This window comes from Protopterus annectens, chromosome 3.part0 (genome assembly GCF_019279795.1).
Source record: "Protopterus annectens isolate FY-2018-M chromosome 3.part0, PAN1.0, whole genome shotgun sequence".
NCBI classification, from domain to species: Eukaryota; Metazoa; Chordata; order Ceratodontiformes; family Protopteridae; genus Protopterus; species Protopterus annectens.
In genome coordinates this window covers 790,083,715-790,103,063 of record NC_056731.1, presented here as the reverse complement: position 1 = coordinate 790,103,063, position 19,349 = coordinate 790,083,715, and the positions used below count along the sequence as shown (strand labels likewise).

The window sequence follows — 19,349 nt, the reverse complement described above, 5'->3', positions numbered from 1 at the left end:
TGTGGCCTGTTCTCTCACAGTCAGATATTGCCCTAAAATGATACTGATCTTCATCTTCCTCTCTTTTGCCTTTCCCTGTTAAAGCACACCTCAGTGTGGTGCCAAAGCACTTGAAATCAATGGCTGTAAACTACAGAATGCCATTCATAGTAGAATAGCCATCCTCTAGGCATTTCATAACACCCTACATGACTACTTAATTAGGAATTTCATTTGCAGGTGTACACTGGTGAGACCTACACAATTCTAAGCCATCAGTAACTCTCTAATACCCTATAAATTTTCCAGGGTAGCATGTTTAACTGTAACAGCCCAGTAGATATAACATTAATAACACATACTAGTCAGAAACACCAACTATATCAATTGCTGTATTCTAATGGATGATGCCGGGTTATTTCTGCTGTGCAGCCTGGATCTTGGGGGAGTGAATCCTGAAACCTCAGCTAGGCTTTCTCCACCGGTAGTATTTTATACTATATTAGCCAGGTGATTAGATACAGTGCCATTTCTAATTGGGGATTTGTATTCATGCATTTTCTCATATAACTTGTTTAAAGGTCAGAATGGCAGGCCACCAACTTTTTTTTTTGAATAAACATACACATAAATAAATACACAAAGTTCCTACATATGTCAGTCCACCAAAGAAGGTACCTTACAATTCAGGATCACAAACTGCTCCTTTACCACAAATACAAATTATTTTATGGAAAGACACATCAGCTCATATGACTACAGATAACAGAAGTAATAAAATAGAGAGAATGTTCTTAAAAACTAAACGATATAAAGTAGGAATAACACACCATCAGTACCCCATCATCACACATGAATGATCACATCTAACTAAAACAACTTAAAGGAACTATTTTTCAAAACAGTGTTCAACCACTAATAAACATAAAGCAAAATATGAAATATAAAAAACAGAAAAAATATAAACTGTTGTCCAAGGTGTGATAGCAATAATCTGTGGTTAGGATGTGAATTGTGCAATATTTAACCACCAGCACTTTAATAAGACAGCGATGGCAACTCACTTTCTCTCTTGTGGTCTTACTTAAGCACTCATTGATAAGTGCTACACAAGCCACAGACCCCAACATTGACTATTAATTAAACTGTTGTCTATGCCTGATGCATCAGTGTTTCACTACTGGTGTGGTACAATACACCACTGTTGTTACTGGTACATTATGCCTTTATTTGCCATCATCTAATACAGTGCTATTATAGGTTCATAGGTGTTTACTAGGTTAACGACCACAAGGGCCTTTTTAAGCCTAGCCATGCATTCCAAATCTCTGAAAAGTTCTGATACCTTTGGTAAGTGTAAGCATGGGCCTGGGAGATTAACCATTTACAAGTTACCTGTGTCCTTTAGAGACACAGGTGCCAAACCAGGGATGAATTTCCAGTTTTCTATCCATTTGTCCAAGTTGCACTTGAATTGAGTTAGGGAGGAACTCTACTTCACATGGATGGGGAGCCTGTTCCACAGATAGGTACGTCTGTCTCTCCAGCAGGTCCTATTTATATCACAGGCAAGGTTTAAGTCTTTAGAACGGGTAATTCTGGTGATGTTTGTTTTGTGGATATGCAGGAGGTCCATCAGAGTGGGGTCTGACAATCCCCTTCATGCCAGGCAAAGATCTCACCTCAAAAGCCTGTAGGAGACAGGATACAGGGATAGGGCCTTGAGGCAGTCTGCATAGACCATTTCAACTAAACCTCTCTCCAGCAACTATCACCTGGTTTTCCAGCTACCTCACTAACTAATAACTCTCTGCTCTATCTCCCGTCCTCCCCATAAAAATGGACACTCTACAAGGCTCAGTTCTAGGCCCCCTTATCTTCAACAAATTTACTAACCAACTTCACACATCGTGTCCACAGTCATCCCTCAAACAGTATGTAGATGACTCCACCATCATCACCATTGCTGACAACCACTCTGACCTGCTCACCCTGACACAAACCTCTTTCAACCTCACTAAAACTTGGCATACTAATAACCAACTCATAAGTACGTAGAAGCACCACCACAGAGCAAATGTTCCCATGATACGAAAAACAGAGATAAAAACAAATGAAATAAAGTACATCCACAGGAACAACGCACAGCCGTACTTTAAATGCTCCAAAAAATTGATAAAGACAATTTCATAATCTTCTCAGGAAATGCTGCTGAACACAATACTAATAAACTCAAAATACTTTTATTCATACAACTCGGTAAGCGCTTTCACCATATAGGCTTCATCAGACCATACAAGTACAAATGAGAACAGATGCTTATATATCTTAGCACTTAATTACTCATACTTAATCAGTTGAAAGATGACATAATTTCCTTTACTCTCATTAAATACTACACTACTCTACAGATTCGTCCTATAATATATAACAAATTTAATACATAACAAATTAAAAAATTAAAAATACAATCACATTATTATAAAACCTACATCAAACAAGTATAAAAATGCTTCGGATGCTTGAAAACATCCTAACCAATTGAATGTACCTTACATAGGAGGCATATGATAATAAATACGTACCATGAAATACAAAATAAAATATATGTATGTATATATATATATATATATATATATGTGATATATAATATCAAAAGTCATTGCAGACACGTGATGGTCAAAGGCTAGATTACTATCTATGTGTGTCCCTAAGTCCCTGACTACTGGGTCAACTCTAAGGGGTGTGTTGTCAATATGATAGTTACCGGGGATGAATGACTTCCCAAAGGATAATATTATGCATTTCTTGGCATTTGGTTTTAGTCCATGGCTCTGACACCAGCTGTTTGTATGTGTCAGCCCCTCCTGGAGAACATTTGTGTCAGTGTGAGAGTCAATGACAGCTCCTAATTACAATCATCTGCAAAGTTAGTCAGCCAGAGACCACTGACATTGACCTTGACATCTGAGAAGTAAATGCCAAAAAGGAGCAGTTTAAGGACTGACCTGAGTACAGTAGGGTAGCTGTGTCATGACTTTTGTACAGTATGGCAGTTACCTCAAATGATTAAAGCTACAAGCTGCTTCCTGTGGTACAGGGTTTCCCATCAGCCTTCATTTGTCTACTCTGTGACCTTCAGCAATTCACTAAACCAAACAGTAATCTGGGGTGTCTAAGCTAGGCTCTTCAATGGTTTCCTTAACCACATGCATAGTAAGTATGAATCCAAATGACAATCATAACCTATCACTGTTTAGATGCACAGTTCATCCTCTAAGTGAGTAACATTGTCATCTTACAGAAAAAGTTTCCCCTGATTTGGTTCTTTACTAGTGTGTTTTCTGTGCAGAGTCTGCATGCCCTCCATGTGACTACACATGCCTTGTCAGAGTACTCTGGATCCTCCCATATTACAAAGACATACAGTAGCTGGAATGGTGACTCTAAATTGTCCATAACTATGACTGTGGTGTGTGTGTGTGTGTGTGTGTGTGTGTGTGTGTGTGTGTGTCTGTACGACAAACAAGAAAGGCCTGGCAATCTACTTGCTTTCATTACTTGCCTAGTAAACTGTGCGAATGGTGTCAGCTGCTCATGGGGTTGTTACAGGAGCAACTCAACAGCAGTGGATGTTTGAACAGTAAGTAAAAGTCACTACCCTTTACTCCATAACTCTCAACTGTCCATGATTTTGCCTCATATTTTTTTTCCTGCCCCTTGTACAAGTTTTGATTTCTTGGTAAATCTCTGAAGATTACAGTCAGTTAGTAGTGCCAGATATTTCAGTTTCATACATCTTAGTATTTATAAAATGCACTTTGATGTAAAACATGTCGTTCCATTAACTTTAAGTGAACTAAAGTAATATTTAAAACTGCCCCTGATATGGAGCATTTTCTCCCCAATTATGTTGGCTTTGTCCAGAATCCTCGAGCAAACAACTTGACAGGTATGTTTACCTTCTTGGGTAAGTTGCAAAAAATGCATTGTCTCACTATCCTGCAGTACCATCACAAGAAGCTGTCTGTAAAGGTAAGTCAAAGAAAACAATAGCAAGAACTAAATCAAAGAAACACTTTTCTTTTTACAGTTGTAAAGTACTACACATTTTACCACACTGCTTTTCTATGGCGTTGTGCAGCTTAGCTCAAAGCAACTTTAGAGACTTATTTTTAACCAACTCTATGGATTATTCCTACAGAAGAGAACCTTAAATAAAAAGGATTACATGTAAAATACGTTCAAATCAACAAAATCTTCCACCCTGGAACTCTGAGGTGTAGCTTAACAGAAAATACATAGAAATTGGTGCATCCCATCCTTCTCTCAGCAGTGTCTTTTGCTCACGTGTTCATTTGATGATATGGTCCTACTCTCTAACACCCTGAAAAGTAACTAGTGCCATCAGTTCCTTTCACTCTAAAAATGGCTTCTAAATATTAACAGTTAAATTCTGAATCCTTCCTCAAAACGGCTGCTCAAACCAGACCATTAGTCATATTCAAAGTGCTCCACTGCACAGTTTTCCCCTAAAATGCTTTAGAAAGAAAGTGTGAGGTGTATTTGTGAGTGCAGCCAAACATATTCTGACTTGTTCAGTACTTTCATATCTTATCAAAAGTGTAGCTGCTACCAATGCAAATCTGTTTTTTTTTGTTTTGTTTTGTTTTTTTTGATTTAGCTAAAACACTCCTAATGAACAGCTTTATACAGATAGGACATTTTCCCTCACACTTTTGCTTTCCATCCATTTTAATCCAACTCTTAACAAAATGTCACATGTACAGAAGTTGCAGTCTGTATTTGATTCTGTATTCTCTTTCCGCACACCACTTTATACCACTTCATTTTCGAATTTGTCACTGTATCTGGCACATTATATGAGCTATGGCCAAGAGGGCAAATCACCACATTTGTTTTTCCAGAAAATGAGTACACAAGCACAAATGACAGGAAATATGACATGTGCAGCTCAGACAGTGAACAAGTGGTAGAGGGCTGCCTACAACTAAAATGTTTCAGAGGTTCTACAAAAGCAAATAATTCAACAACCATTTCTAGATTAAGCAAAAACTGAACTAGAGTCAGTGAAAGAAGAGATATTCCAGTGTCACCCCCACAGATATTTGAAAGGCACTAACTTAAAGGTGCTTTCATTCCAGGTCACTGGTGGCACTATAGTGAAATAAATGGAGAGGTATCATGTCACACAGTGTACCATAGAAAATAAAAGCACATCAGCATGGTGCCATCCCATGTCAAGGTTAGAAAAGCAAGAAATAATGCTAACCATTTAGAAATTGCTTACAAACAGCAGCTCGTCATTAAAGAAGATAGGTTAAAAATGCTTTCAGTCTTTGAACCCTTTAATACCCTCTCTCCTTACTATCTCACCAATAAAAAATCCAAACTGGTTTTACAGATGGGCTAACTTTCAATTAATTTATTGAAAAAAGACACTCAAAAACTCATCTTAAATTATTACACTGGAGATATCTGCAAAACCTGCTAGATCCAAAAGCTGTGATAAATAGGTCTCACTCATGACAGCAAAAATCTTGGGTAATGAGGAGATGCTTTGACAGTCCAACATCTAATTCTAACATAAAAAGAGTTTTCTAACCAACAATTCCTGATCAAAGATTGTATGTTTTCAGCCAAACACAATGCAAAAAAGAATACAGCAGATCCATGTAAAAACACATACTAACTTTTGTGGCACTTGCAAGGGTTCAGTCTTAGCCTCTCTACTGGATATGTACCCGGGGACTGGAAAATGGCCATGGTGATGTCACCACTCAAGGGTGATCCTACCACTCTGGAAACTACAGACCAATTAATCTTAGCAGTATCACATAAAAAGTAAAGGAACACAGTATTACGGAACTCATAAATGATGACACAGCTTATAGTCCTTTGATCAAAACCAGTTTGGTTTTGTGAAAGGCGGGTCTTGTCTACTAAACATGTCAGACTTCTTCTATAAATTAACTAATGCCCTGGATAATGAACAAGCAGCATATGCTGCCTACATGGATCTAAGGCCTTTGATACTGACCATCATGCTGGTATTACTGACTCAACTGCTTGAATTTTAAGCACTTTATAATCCACTGGACAGTTAAGTAGCCCACAGACAGAACACAAACAGTTAGGGAAGGTGGTATACATTTCTTTAAAAGTGTTGTCACCAGTGGTGTTCCACATTAGGGCTGCTCTTCTTCTGTATATTCTTTGCTAATGTACAAGCTGACATCAACGGCCTCTAGCTAACTGGCTTTACAGATGACTGCAAACTAGCGCTGTCATTAACTAACCAGCTGATACCCATGTCCTGCAAAAAGGCTTAACCTACACAAAATCCTGGTATCCAGCCATTAACTCAAGCTCAACACAAGAGAAAATGCATTGTTGTGCTCTGGAAAACAAGCCCCCCCCCCCCCCCCCACCGACCTACCACATAAATGATACCTCTTCTTCAAAAATGAAATTGTTGTTACAGACCTAGGCACCATTTATTGACATGAGCAGCCTTTTGTTAGGAATTTTTTCCTACTAAAAGAACAATCTCCAGGTACAAAGAAGTCATTGTTCTCCTCTACTTATTTTAATCATGCCCAAAGTACAATGCAATACCCTCTCTGGCATGTACTTATTCAAAACATATTGCCCAGCCCGAAAAGGCTCAAAGTTTCCTAACAGCAGAATGTTTTACATTACCTCCTTAAGTTATACAGAGCATCAAAAAGCCCTACTGCTTTTCTCTGCCTTTTATATACACTTACCCAGCAACCTTTCATTTGTCTCCAAACTATAAATAGCCCAATCCTGTTCAATATTTGCTTATTTGTGAGACTCATGACACCACCAATATCCATTCTAAGCACCTTTGACTGCAGTGTCAGAATCCTAATAATTACTGCTACAAGTACTTTTAACATACGAGTTGTAAACCTCATTATTTATTTTATGCAGTTAAATGCTTTTTATGGCTTATATGAATTTCTTGTATGCAACATGTATATGAATGTTGACTGATTAACAAATATATGCCCAATACTAAATAACAAACATTGCATAATAATGTCTGTTTTAACATGACATATTCTGTTCACATTCATTTTATTTTATGGCTTTAAATAATTTGTTACTTTAGATTATTTTTATATGCAACATCTACCTGACTTTTCCTTCATAAAAACTGAGTAACATTGTTACTTGTAACAGAATGACATTTTTTTCATAGATATGCACTTAAATTGTGCCACTGTGGTTTAATGCTTAAGCACCCTGTCTCACAAGTTTAGGGTTCAATCCTGATTGCTGGTCACTATGTGAAGTTTACCTTTTTTGTGTGTGCCTGCATGGATTTTCTCCAGGTAGCCCTGTTTCCAAAAACATAATGGTTGCTGGCCACTCCAAAGTGTCAAAACGGTGCATTTTCTCTAGCTCTCATGGACCAGTTCACCTAGCCGGTGAACGAATTAAAACATTTAAAAAATGAAAACCATTAAAGCACTTCACTGCTTTTGCAATTCTCTGTATTCTTCACAAAGTAAAGCAAGGAATGTAACAAAATTAATAAATGAAAAAAAAATCACTTTCATCGTCTTGTCAAGCACAGTGAAACATTTCCTTTCTTATTATGAATTATGGATATATTTTTTTTCTTTTGTAACTTTCGGACTCTCTGCAGACACTCCCAGTTCCTATCCTGTTGCCCTTAAGTCTCTAGCCTGCAGTCAAAGTGTCTTCTTGGCCTCTTCCCATTCTATTACCTTTTCCTGTCTAGTTATTTGCTCCCAATACATCTGCTCCTTTGCCAGTTTTCTCCAGTAAATGTCAGCTCCATTTGCCTATTCTCTGTACTCCTAACCAACTTCAAAAGTCAACCCTTTCAGCAGAATCTCCTTTCTCTGTTCACACATTTGCTTAGTTCTTAAAATACTTTCTGCTACTTTATGAATACAATACTATGTGGGCTGTTGTTACTCTCTTTAAGGACCTGCATCTAAAACCCTACTCTCTCCTTATTTCTTGAATTTCCCCTGCTTCATAGTCATCCCTTTCCACACTGAGTTACAGTAAAGAGTCGATTATCCAAAACATCAGTTATCAGAACCAGCCTTCCAAAGTTTTCGGGTAAGAAAAATCATAAAGTCTGAATATGTAAACATTATATGTATTTGCTTGAGCATGTCTTTGAGCTTGAGGCAGCTTGTGTGTGAAAAAATATTCTTTATTGTTCTCTGGAACTGCTAAATGGTTGAAAAGTGCATTCCTGCATCCTGAAAAAAACAAGATTTTAGAATTTTTTTTATCTGGTTCAATTATGTTTGGTTATCCGAACAGTTTGATTATCCAAACTACCCTAGATCCCAATTAGTTCAGATAATCAACTCTCTACTGTACAGCTTTCTGCTTGCATTATGTATGTAAGCCTTAACTCTTTGGCTTTAAAATTTCCTTTCAAATCAGGTGATCCTAAACTACCTTGCTCTATTGGAAGGATCAACTTACCCCACTTGGTGTTTACCCACTACCCTCCCAGACAAAATTCTTCAATTCTTTATTAATTACTGTTCGCAACTTCGTCTCTGGTTGATAAAAATATGCCTAACGTATATAAAACTAAACTGTATCTTGCTATCCATAAACTAGAGCTTCCAATTTATCAGTTTTTGTATCATCTTTTATTTAGTCTCTTCCCACATATCCTTACCCTCCATAAACAAAATCCCTTTAATCCATACTCCTAAATACTTCTTTTTATCAAGTCCTCATAACAATGTGCATTGCTGAACCAATTCATGTGTCGGTACTTAGTTTACAATTAAAGCATTTGTTTTGTCTTCATTAATTTTATATCCTGAAAATCCTGAAACTGTCTCAAAACCTTCCACAGCAATGAGATGTCCCATTCTGGTTTTATCAGATATAAAATGATATTGCCTGCAAATAAAGCCAAATTTTCTTGATTAACATACCAATTATGCCCCTGAATTTCTGAGTCCCTTATTTTCTTTGCCAATGGCTCTAAATATAATGCAAATTACAAAGAGAAAAGAGGACACCCTGACAGGTACCTCCTGTTCAGACACAACTTATCAGACAGGAACCCTCCCACCTTAATTTTTGCCTCAGAGCCCTCATATATTCTCCTAATTAACCTTACCTTTCAAAAACATTTTGACATAAGAAAGTCTTGAAAGAAGAGAAATCATGGGCAGACATGCTGAACTAGCCAATAATTAAACATTGTTGGAGAAGTAAAAAAAGCTATTACTAAAGTAACTCACACAAATATTGTAAAACCACAGAACAACTAGCCCTGACTAGATCTGAATGGGTGCTGGTGCTTATGGGTCTTGCTGAAGGTACTAAGCAGAAAACCTTTTCCGTTTGTTAATATATGGTTTTCTAGTAGCAAGCTTTCTTGTCTCTGTTACTACCTGCTGCACATCCCCAGTAAATAGATGCCTAAAGGAAAATAAGACCCTAACATCTAGGCAGTCAATTGAAGTTGACTGATATACCCCAACTCCAAACACTGAAAACAATGGCATATTCTTGAAATAGTCTCAGAGAAAAAGGAACCCTAAAGGGAGAATGGGAAACTGAGCTCTCCTATGAGTGTGAATCAAAAAAATTGTTTCTGTCCCTTTATCTTCCTGTCCAGATTCAGAATATTGAATCTATTCAGGAAAGGTGTATTTCCTTTTACCAGAAAGCAATAAATAAGAAGGATCAAAAGCCTCAATAAAACCCTAAACCAGACCCAGTAAACCACTCCTGTCTAAAGAAATTTGAGGAGGACTAGATGCATGTTTAGTTTAATGTTTTCTTTTTGACAGAAAACAAAATGAGGCTAACAGTGTTATAATCAATATTCTAACAAAACAGGAAATCCTTCCCCATTCCCTCTCACAGGACTAACAAGACCAGCTTGCCCTTGACTGTTGAGAGGACCCCAGCAGCCACAGAAGACATGGATAAGCCCTGGTCCATTGTGACTGTAGGTGCTACACCACAGAGATCCAGGGTAAAAGGTGAGTTGTCTGAGGTACAGCAGATGGCCAAAGCAGAGTCACTCATCTGCGGCTGAGACAAACTGCTGGTCTGCTGTGGTGGCAAAGGCTGTTTGCTTAACTTTTCTTTTGTGGCTGGAAGAAGGATCAACCTTGGGACTAACTGTTTATTCATTGAACAAGCAGAAAATGGTGCCCTTTCTCTGAGAAAACAAGCAACAAATGTCTGTAAAACAATTAAAGTCTTTAAAAGTCACTTTTTCAAGCAAAAATCACTTTAAATGCTTGCCAACTGCAAAAAGAAAAAAATACAATTTCCCCACAGGAAAAAAAATATGGTTTTGAATATTTTAAATATCATTAAAACTGACAGCAAAAAGGAGTGCTCTTGTTTAAAAATACAATACAGCCTCAAGACAGTCCATTAAAACAAACACTTAGCTTAAAAATAATTTTTCTGAACAGGAAAGTATTAATAATGAACAATGATAACTGAATGGAAGTTTTTCAACCCAAAAGGGACTAATCTGTCCAGCAAAGGAACAGCACAAGCTGACCATTGCTCCTCAAAATCCACAGAGGAATGCACTCATCTGTAGCAGTAAAGCTCTGAAGGGCTTGGCACCCAAACCTGCCTTTTAGTCAGCTCACGCGGAGCTGCCTGACAGTTTGGGCATGGAGAAGGTGCCCTGAAGCACCCAGATGTTATATCCTTGGTGGGATATAAACCCAAAAACATAAGGCTACTGCAGAAGTGATCAATATGATGAACTGCTGTGAGGTACCATATCCTTATTTTTCTACCATCTTTTTTCCATTAAACAAGCAAAAAAATCTATTTTAGTGGTAATGCAAACATAAAAATAAAAATGACCTTGCTAAGTCAAAATCAGGAACCCTGGATATCAGGGATGGATGAAAGGAATATTTTAGTCAGATAAGGGAGGAGCATAATTACCAACTATAAAATACACAATACTGTAAAGAAAATATCAATATTTTAAAGTGACTTATGAAAAAAAAAGAATTACAAACCCTGAACTACAATGCTAACGCATACAAACAGAAGATAGGCAATTACTGTACTGGCATTTTTTTATATATATACATTTAATGCAGCAGTATAATCTTAACTCTATTTTCACACAATCCATAACAACTTAAGACTCTTTCTCTGGCTGTTTCATCAACCATATCCAAACTCCTTCACCATTTTAATCTAAATCCACTTATAGCAATTTATTCTTCTAGCACATCCCAACCAGTACCCACCTCTAAATACAAAACTACTTTAACTCATTAACACATCTTGTACTTATTCCCAGCACTGGAACTTGAAAATTTTGCCTATTCACTTGTAACACTTGATAAGAATCTAATGCATTACACTGTTGACTACTGCATTACATGCAATGTTTGTTCTCACCAGACTCTGCATAGTACTTTACCATTCATCATAGTTGTGTCACTATATTTGAGTAAGCATGAAAAGACGTCAAAATGTAGGCAGACCTTGTAATGTTTGCTCATGTACTGCAATATGTGTACACCCTCTGCAAAATCCTTCTGTAATCATACCAGTAAAGTAAGTCTTCCTAAATTTGTAAATGTTTCTACTTCTTACTTTGTATCTTTTTTTTTTTTTTTACTTTTTTATTAGTCTTTCAGCTTGGACAATGGCTGAAATGGGTCTCCTTGGAACACTTCATTAACACAGCCAAACAAATAAATAAATATATAAACAAGCAAACAAATTCCCACAGTCTAAAAGATTAAGGGAAATTAACCCTTAACAAAACTACAGCTGTAACTGTATGAAAATAACACGGATTTCATGAAGGAAACAATTAAAATGACAACAACGGTCAGAAACAGAGTGCAGTGTTGTACTAATGTCCCTGCATTATTTGTTAGCAGCAATATTTCATAGTTCACTCCACCCACAATCATTCATCTTACCCTCTTACAGCAAGAAATCTGGACAAAGCCACAAAAAAATGGGGAGTTAAAGGCCTAAAAATAGGAACAATTTTTAAATATTCCTCTTACAAACTTAGAAAGTTAACAGAATAAAATGTTTTTCACTAGCATGAATCTTCTTATGGGTATGAAGTCTGAAACTCAAATGTCTGTCATTATTTTCTAAATTCAGTCCTCAATAATTAGCCAGGGATTTGCCAGAAAACCAAAACTTTTATGAGGAACAGACAAAAAATATAAGGGAAAAATCTGGACATTCTGAGAAAATTGAACAGCTGAGAGGTATGCCCACAATTAGGAGTGATAGGGCCTACCATGCTGTTTTCATTTTTCAGATCATTTTTTTTCTCCCACAATGCATTTGTCCCTATAACATGGCTCTTCTGACATTCCTTTTCTTGCAAATTCTACTTAACTCAAAGTGGAACACTTGTTGGTCTAATTAAGAATACCTGGAGAGAATATCTACACTATAGCTCTCAACTTCTTTGCTCAGGAATCAGGAATAAAGCCAAAAACAATGAGCAGAGTAAGACCAACATCACAGACAATTTTAAAAATTACTTTAATTCAGTTAAAAGGTAAGTAAAAACATCAAGGTTTGCATCAACATACATTTTCTGAAATATGTATCTCTAATACCTGGCATTATTAAAAGACTAATCCTCAGTGATTTACCAGAAAATCAGAAAAAAATTACTAGGGACCGGCCAAAAAATATAAGGCAAAATAAGGGACATCTGCAAAATCAGGTACAGATGAGAGGCATTTTGTGATTTGCCCATTTTTATCTGTGACTACCTTTGATCTCAGTTCTCTGTGTACATATCTTAAGGCAGTTGAAGTACTCTTGTTTTCACCCACAGGGAATCACTAAACAAGTAAAGGTACTCTCTTATTTTCAACTACAGGGGATGACTAAATGAGTTGCCTTGGGTAAACAAAAATAACATTTACTTAGCTAAAATAGCCTCCCTGAGAGTCAGAGGGGGCAGGTTTTCCATCTTGTCTGCCCCCAGTCTCTCTCTCTCTGATTTCTGACAGAGTTGACTTGTTTCAGTAGAGCAGTAGTCACTATGCAGTTTGAGGCATCAAAGCAGGCCTGGCACAGACTGCACAGGTTTATATCCATCACTTCTACCTCCACCAAAGAAACTGTGCAGGGTTACAAATACCTTGCTAGGTTAATTCTTCCTGGGAGAGGTTTCACTGTACACAGCACTAAAAAAGTAGAAGCCAGGAAGGCAAATAATAAAGAATCACTCTTCCCTGTTCCTGTATCTCCATTTTCACTACACATTCTTCATATTTAAACATTTGCATCTCAAGGACCACAACGGTAAATGTGAACCCACAGAAAATGTAACAGCAGTTACTTTGACAAGGACTTGAAATAAACACACTACAGTTTCATGTTTCTCAGTGCAACAAATAAACTGCATTATTTGAATGCTTTAAAACAGGTGTCATGTATGCCATGCCTCCTTCTAGATAAGTCATAAAATTAATTTACACAAAAAAAATCATGCTTTCGTCAAAGAAACAACCGATACGTTATGAACCTGATCTGTTATGCAGCAAGAAATGGGTAGGGGAAGACTTCCTTCTATTATAACTAAATTTACTGAACAACGATGAAATTTAAAACATAATCATGTAATGACCAACAGGGAAACTGTATTTGTCGAGGAGCTCACACAAAGTTGCTAAACCCGATTTACTGCACCTCTGTTAACCACCTAACAAAATAGCACTGCTCCCGTGGTTGAAAAAGACCACCACACTGTTACTATTTCAGCGCAAATCTCTAAATAAATATATAACCCATATGTCTTACATACAACGTGGGACAAAATGCTCAATTATCACTTTGCCAGTAATCAAATACACAATAAACAAAAAATAAACCCGACACTATAACATTCAACGCACACACACAAAGAACAGCACCAGGTCATATGGCAGAATACATTAACCCCACTTGGAACCCAAAGTCTCACGGAGAAGTGTTGGTTTAACTAGTTAATAAAACAGTACTAAGACTTTACCTGTTGTCGGTCACGGAGTTTGTGCTCTGATCCACTGCATCGATCTGAGTCATCGAGCCCCTTTCGGGCAATATAAGCATTTACCACGAAACTGTCTCCTACAAGGATGTACAGTAAGGGGAACGCGTTAGTAAACAGCTATCTCAATGAATAAACGGTACTGTTTCAATGATTAATGTCAGGGTGTAGGAAAAGGCACATATAACACTTTTAAATGCGTCCGTAGACCACAAATAAACCGTTACTCAGTGTGTCTTAAGTGTGCGGGCGCGAGCCCAAGCGAAGCAAAGTATTGCCTCTGTTGGGGGACAGATTTCCCGCACTTCTGAACATAACTCTAGGTGTATATATACGTGTGTATATATATATATATATATATATATATATATATATATATATATATACACACACACACACACACACACACATATATATATATATATATATATATACACACATATATACATATATATATATATACGTATATATGCGTATATATACATATATATGCATATATATACGTATATATATATATATATATATACATACGTATATATATATATATATATATATATATATATACATACGTATACATATATATATATATATACACACACACACACACACGCACACCTGAAACAAGTGTAATACACTATGTGTGTCTGCACAGGTGCCAAAGCAATTATGACAATTTATTAAATTATTCCTTACAGAAAATAATTAGCTGACCCCCACCCCCAACTCACTGGAGGAAAGACCACTCGCCACAAGTACATGACTACTATGAAGCAGCAAGGTGCGTGTGTGGTCTGTGCACACGTGTGTGACAGCAGCAGCAAAGTGCTCTTTCCTCCTGGGCAGTTTCGAGCAGTTTGCCACTACAACCTGTCATCCACTTTCAATCAGGCAGCTAAATATCACGTCAGCAATTCTGGGATCAAAGCAATTGTGGACAAAACAACTTATTAAATGGGAAGACAGCTTAGTTTAATAGCAAGAGCACAGAGTAATGAAGTTCACACAACGCAATGGAATCATCAGTGCAAACAAACAAAATGTTATGCTTTTATCTACAAAGTCAAACGTGGTAATTACAAGTAGCGCTGGGAAGTGAACTGTTATCAGACATTAAGATGCCATGTACAATTATAAGAGATGGCTAATACAGAGTAAGACTTCGACGAAAACTCACCTTCAGGGTTTTCTCTTCGTTTGCTTGCTGTCAGTTTCCCAGCAACAGTAGCACATGGGAGAAGAAACAAAAAATAAATAAATCAGAAGCATTGTTTGATTTAAGCAACCCCATAAAAATTAACTGCTGAGCATGAAGCTTTATTATTGATAAGGGTACCGGTTGATAGGTAGGTCTTGAGTTTTTAGCGCTTACCTTGCTTGGACTGGAATTTGCCCATTTCTTGCTTGCTGGTGGTAATGCTTTCCCGCTGCAGCTGTTAGTGTTCCCTCTGGTACCTCCAGCACAAGTCAATGACCATTTGATGTTAGCAAAACTATAATCCTTAACGTGGAGAACAAATAATCGCAGTAACCAAAGCAGTCGAGCAAACAATAGCAAAGTCAGGAATACCGCAAATCCATCAACAGCAAATAATCAGTAAAGTCTCAGCGCATCTTGTCAAATCAGAAAACGAATACACAGAGCATAACAATATTAGAGGTGAACCCGTGGGGAGCAGATAAAAAAATCCGCAACTCTGTGTGACAGAAGAGAAATATGTAACACAAATTCCGGCGTGGGTACACTTTACTATTACAAGACACTGAAGTATTTCACCCGCAGTCCTGCAGACACTACGTTAGATTACAGTGACTTGTGCTTTTCACATAACCTGACTCAACTGCGCCGCCCTTGGCCACGGCAAGCATCACAACTACATAATTTCACCCGTGCCGCCCATTCCCTCCTACACTCTACTACTACTACTATAAACGCTATCGCACTCGGCGCCCCTCCCTCCACACCTTACTGGGTGTCCGGTAACGTCCGCCACACCCCGCGGCGCTTTTCTCTCGGGAAGAGAAAGTTTTGAGCGGCTCTTTTATTAGTTGCAGCGGTCAACTTGGAAGTAGTAGGGGTTGTGTGTGTAAAACAGTCAGTTTCGATGAGACGTTAAAGAAAGTCGAAATATTTAATTTGTAAATACCTGTAGTGCGTGGAAACTGCTATTCATTTTTTTTTAATTTTTACACGTAGCATGCTTGAAAACTAGGAGTATTAACGTTTTGCTTGAAAACTAGGAGTATTGAAGTACAGTAATGATATGTGAAAATTATGCGATCTATTTATTTTTAAGCGTAAACTGACTAGTCCAAGGTCCTTTTTCTCAAAGTAATATGAGGGTGATTCAACAAGATTACTGCAGAAGAATTGACCTGATCAGATGCATAGAAATCCCTCCCAAAGTGAATGAGATACTCGCTGACAAATAACTCTGAATTACTAGTTGCTGTACTTTAAATTTAGTTATCAGACAGTAGCACAATGGCAACCAGAAAATTCAGTTTTCTACTCAAAACAACATACCCTGCCTGGTCTCCCATTTAAATGCACACCTCCGAACCTGCCATCGGTGATATTAAGTGTATTAACCCACCAGATGCGTAGTAGCAAGCCCCGCCCAAACCCCGCCTGACACACTGCAATGTAATTAATATTCAGCATCTGAGCCGAAAGCAACCCAATGTTTTATTGTAGACGTTCACTACCAAAGAAGAAATGTTTTACTAGGGGCATAAAACTAAAATGCCTGTTGTACAGCACATTTCAGTCAGTCAATCGGGCAGAGTTCACACCACAATACTGTTTCTCTAAACGATACTGTTATTAACGGCTGAAAGTGTATGCAGGACCAGCACCATTGCACAACACTTGTTTAACGGGGGTGTGGGGGGCGCAGGGGGACTTGCCCAGTAATCTACCAGCAAACCCCGCCCACGCCTTACGAAGCCACATTCATATTAATTAGCTTTCATGTAGCTGTCAGTTACAATCGTCTGTAAGAACGTTACACAAGTTTATTACACATTATAATATCCTCTGAAATATATCTGAAAATAAAGGGCATACATTATCTCATCAGCTGCAATATACTGATATATATATATATACAAATAAGTACAGGTTCAATCATCAAGCAAAGTTTATATGGTTGGATAAAGTTGTTGTGTCTTTCAGCTTTTCCTGGTTAGGAGTCGCCACAGCGGAATTCCGGTCCGCTAATGATTGGCAGTCGATGCCGGCCCTGACGCACAGCCTTCAACAAAGGCACGCCCATTCACGCATGTCTCCACACAGAAGACACACTAGCTGAGAATCGAACAGGACAACGTCTTACTGTGAGGCGACAACGCTACCGCAGCACCACCACTGCAGTACGGTAATGAAATACAAATACCATAATCAAATTCAATGCCAGAACGCCTGTTGGAGTATTTTAAGACTGAAAAGGGCCTTCTGATCAACTCACCCACATGGTTATTGAATACATAGTAATAGTACACTGCAAATCTTAAAGTGTTTGTGGGTTCTATGATTCTTCATTCTATGTGACTGTATAATTTGCGTAGTGCATGTCTAACACTCTGGAAAAAACTGCAGTTGGAGATATAGGTACAACACTCTACAGTGGGTATACATTGCTATTCTTCTAAGTGAATCGATCTATTATAGACCATTTTAGTCATGATTTAGGTCTCAAGGTAATAAGTAAATGCTTTAAATACTGGCAGTTTGGAGTTCTGATTTAGAAAGACTGTTTTTTACAGGTGGGAAGAAACTGATGTTCCTTGAGCAAACTCGTGTAGACTAGGAATAACATGCAGATAGTAAAGATACCTTTATTAAAACCCAGATCCATGAGGTGGAATCCTTAACCACTAAATCATACCCGACAATAGTAAAATACTTTGGTGGGAAGCAACATAGCATTACCGCTTGGGTTACATGCTGAATTATGGTACATAAGAATGTACAGTACAAGATGTACAATTTCTCAAAACATACTTAGTTTAGGACAGTGGAAATTAGCATGCCTTGTCATGTCATGGTTACATGCTGAATGTAAGGCGTTTCTCTAAAAATGTTAGGACAGTGGAAAATTAACGATTATTACTGTAAATAAGAATACATGGTGAATGATGCTAAATAAGACTGTACAGGTGTTTTTCTAAAAAAACACGTAGTTTAGGACAGTGGAAATGCTGAATGTAAGGTATTTTTATAAAAAAGTACTTAGCTTAGGACAGGGGAAATTAGTATGCCTTGTCACTCAGATGTGCTATGACCTGCCAATCAATGTGGACATGCCCTAACCTGCGCAGAACCGCCCGCGAGGTACTACACTGGTAGTTTACCGCTTGCCCCCTGAAAAAGGAGAAAGTAATAATTTTGACGTGGATGGAGCTCGTTGTGTGCATGGAGTCCGTGTCAAACATGATGTATTTACATACTGAAACTCTGCCCACCACCTTGTCAATCAAACAGGCCATGCCCATTCCTGCGCAAATTAACTGGTGGGTTAATACACTTCAATAACGCCCTGCTATCTTCAGAATGAGGAACATTAGCCCTCATAATATGGAACAAGCAGGCTTACTAACAGCTTCAGCAAGGAAGGTCATATGGTGGTCAAAATATGCTAATTATGCTTATAAAAAAACATATTTTAATGAATTAATATGATTAATTTCCATTTTCCATAGATATCAATTAAAAAAATTCCTAAAAATGAATGTGTGACAGACCCTTTCAATGTGGAACTTGGAAGAACTTGAACTTTTTAAGACCCTAAATGAGGTACGTTCCTTGTAATGAGGTACACTTGAGAGATATGTAAATGGATGTATTCAGATGTTGCTTCTAGCGATTTACAATAAAGACAGTATCTACTTCCATGTATTGAGCTATACTGTACAATTTTTACTAGGTTGCATGCATTTTTGGCCTGAGCAAGCCATTTTGTGAGTGATCTTCTTCTTCTTCTTCTTGTTTAGGCTGCTCCCATTCAGGGGTCGCCACAGCAGATCAACTGTTTCCATTTCTTCCTGTCCTCTGCATCTTGCTCTGTCACACCAACCACCTGCATGTCCTCTCTCACCACATCCATAAACCTTACCTTAGGCCTTCCTCTTTTCCTGTTACCTAGCAGCTTCATCCTTAGCATCTTTTTCCCAATATACTCTGCATCCCTCCTCAGCACATGTCCAAACCAACGTAATCTTGCCTCTCTGGCTTTGTCTCCAAACCTTCCAACCTGGGCTGACCCTCTAATATACTTATTCCTAATCCTGCCCA

General features: G+C 37.8%; 1 long non-coding RNA gene across 1 annotated transcript; it reads right to left on the bottom strand.

Moving 5' to 3' along the window:
• Positions 1 to 14,002: 14,002 nt before the first annotated feature.
• On the bottom strand, positions 14,003 to 15,874 carry LOC122797282. The gene is made up of 3 exons (XR_006364044.1): positions 15,426 to 15,874; positions 15,231 to 15,257; positions 14,003 to 14,136 (listed from the first exon to the last, which is right to left on the bottom strand). It is a non-coding gene; the product is annotated as an uncharacterized LOC122797282 (long non-coding RNA).
• Positions 15,875 to 19,349: the final 3,475 nt, after the last annotated feature.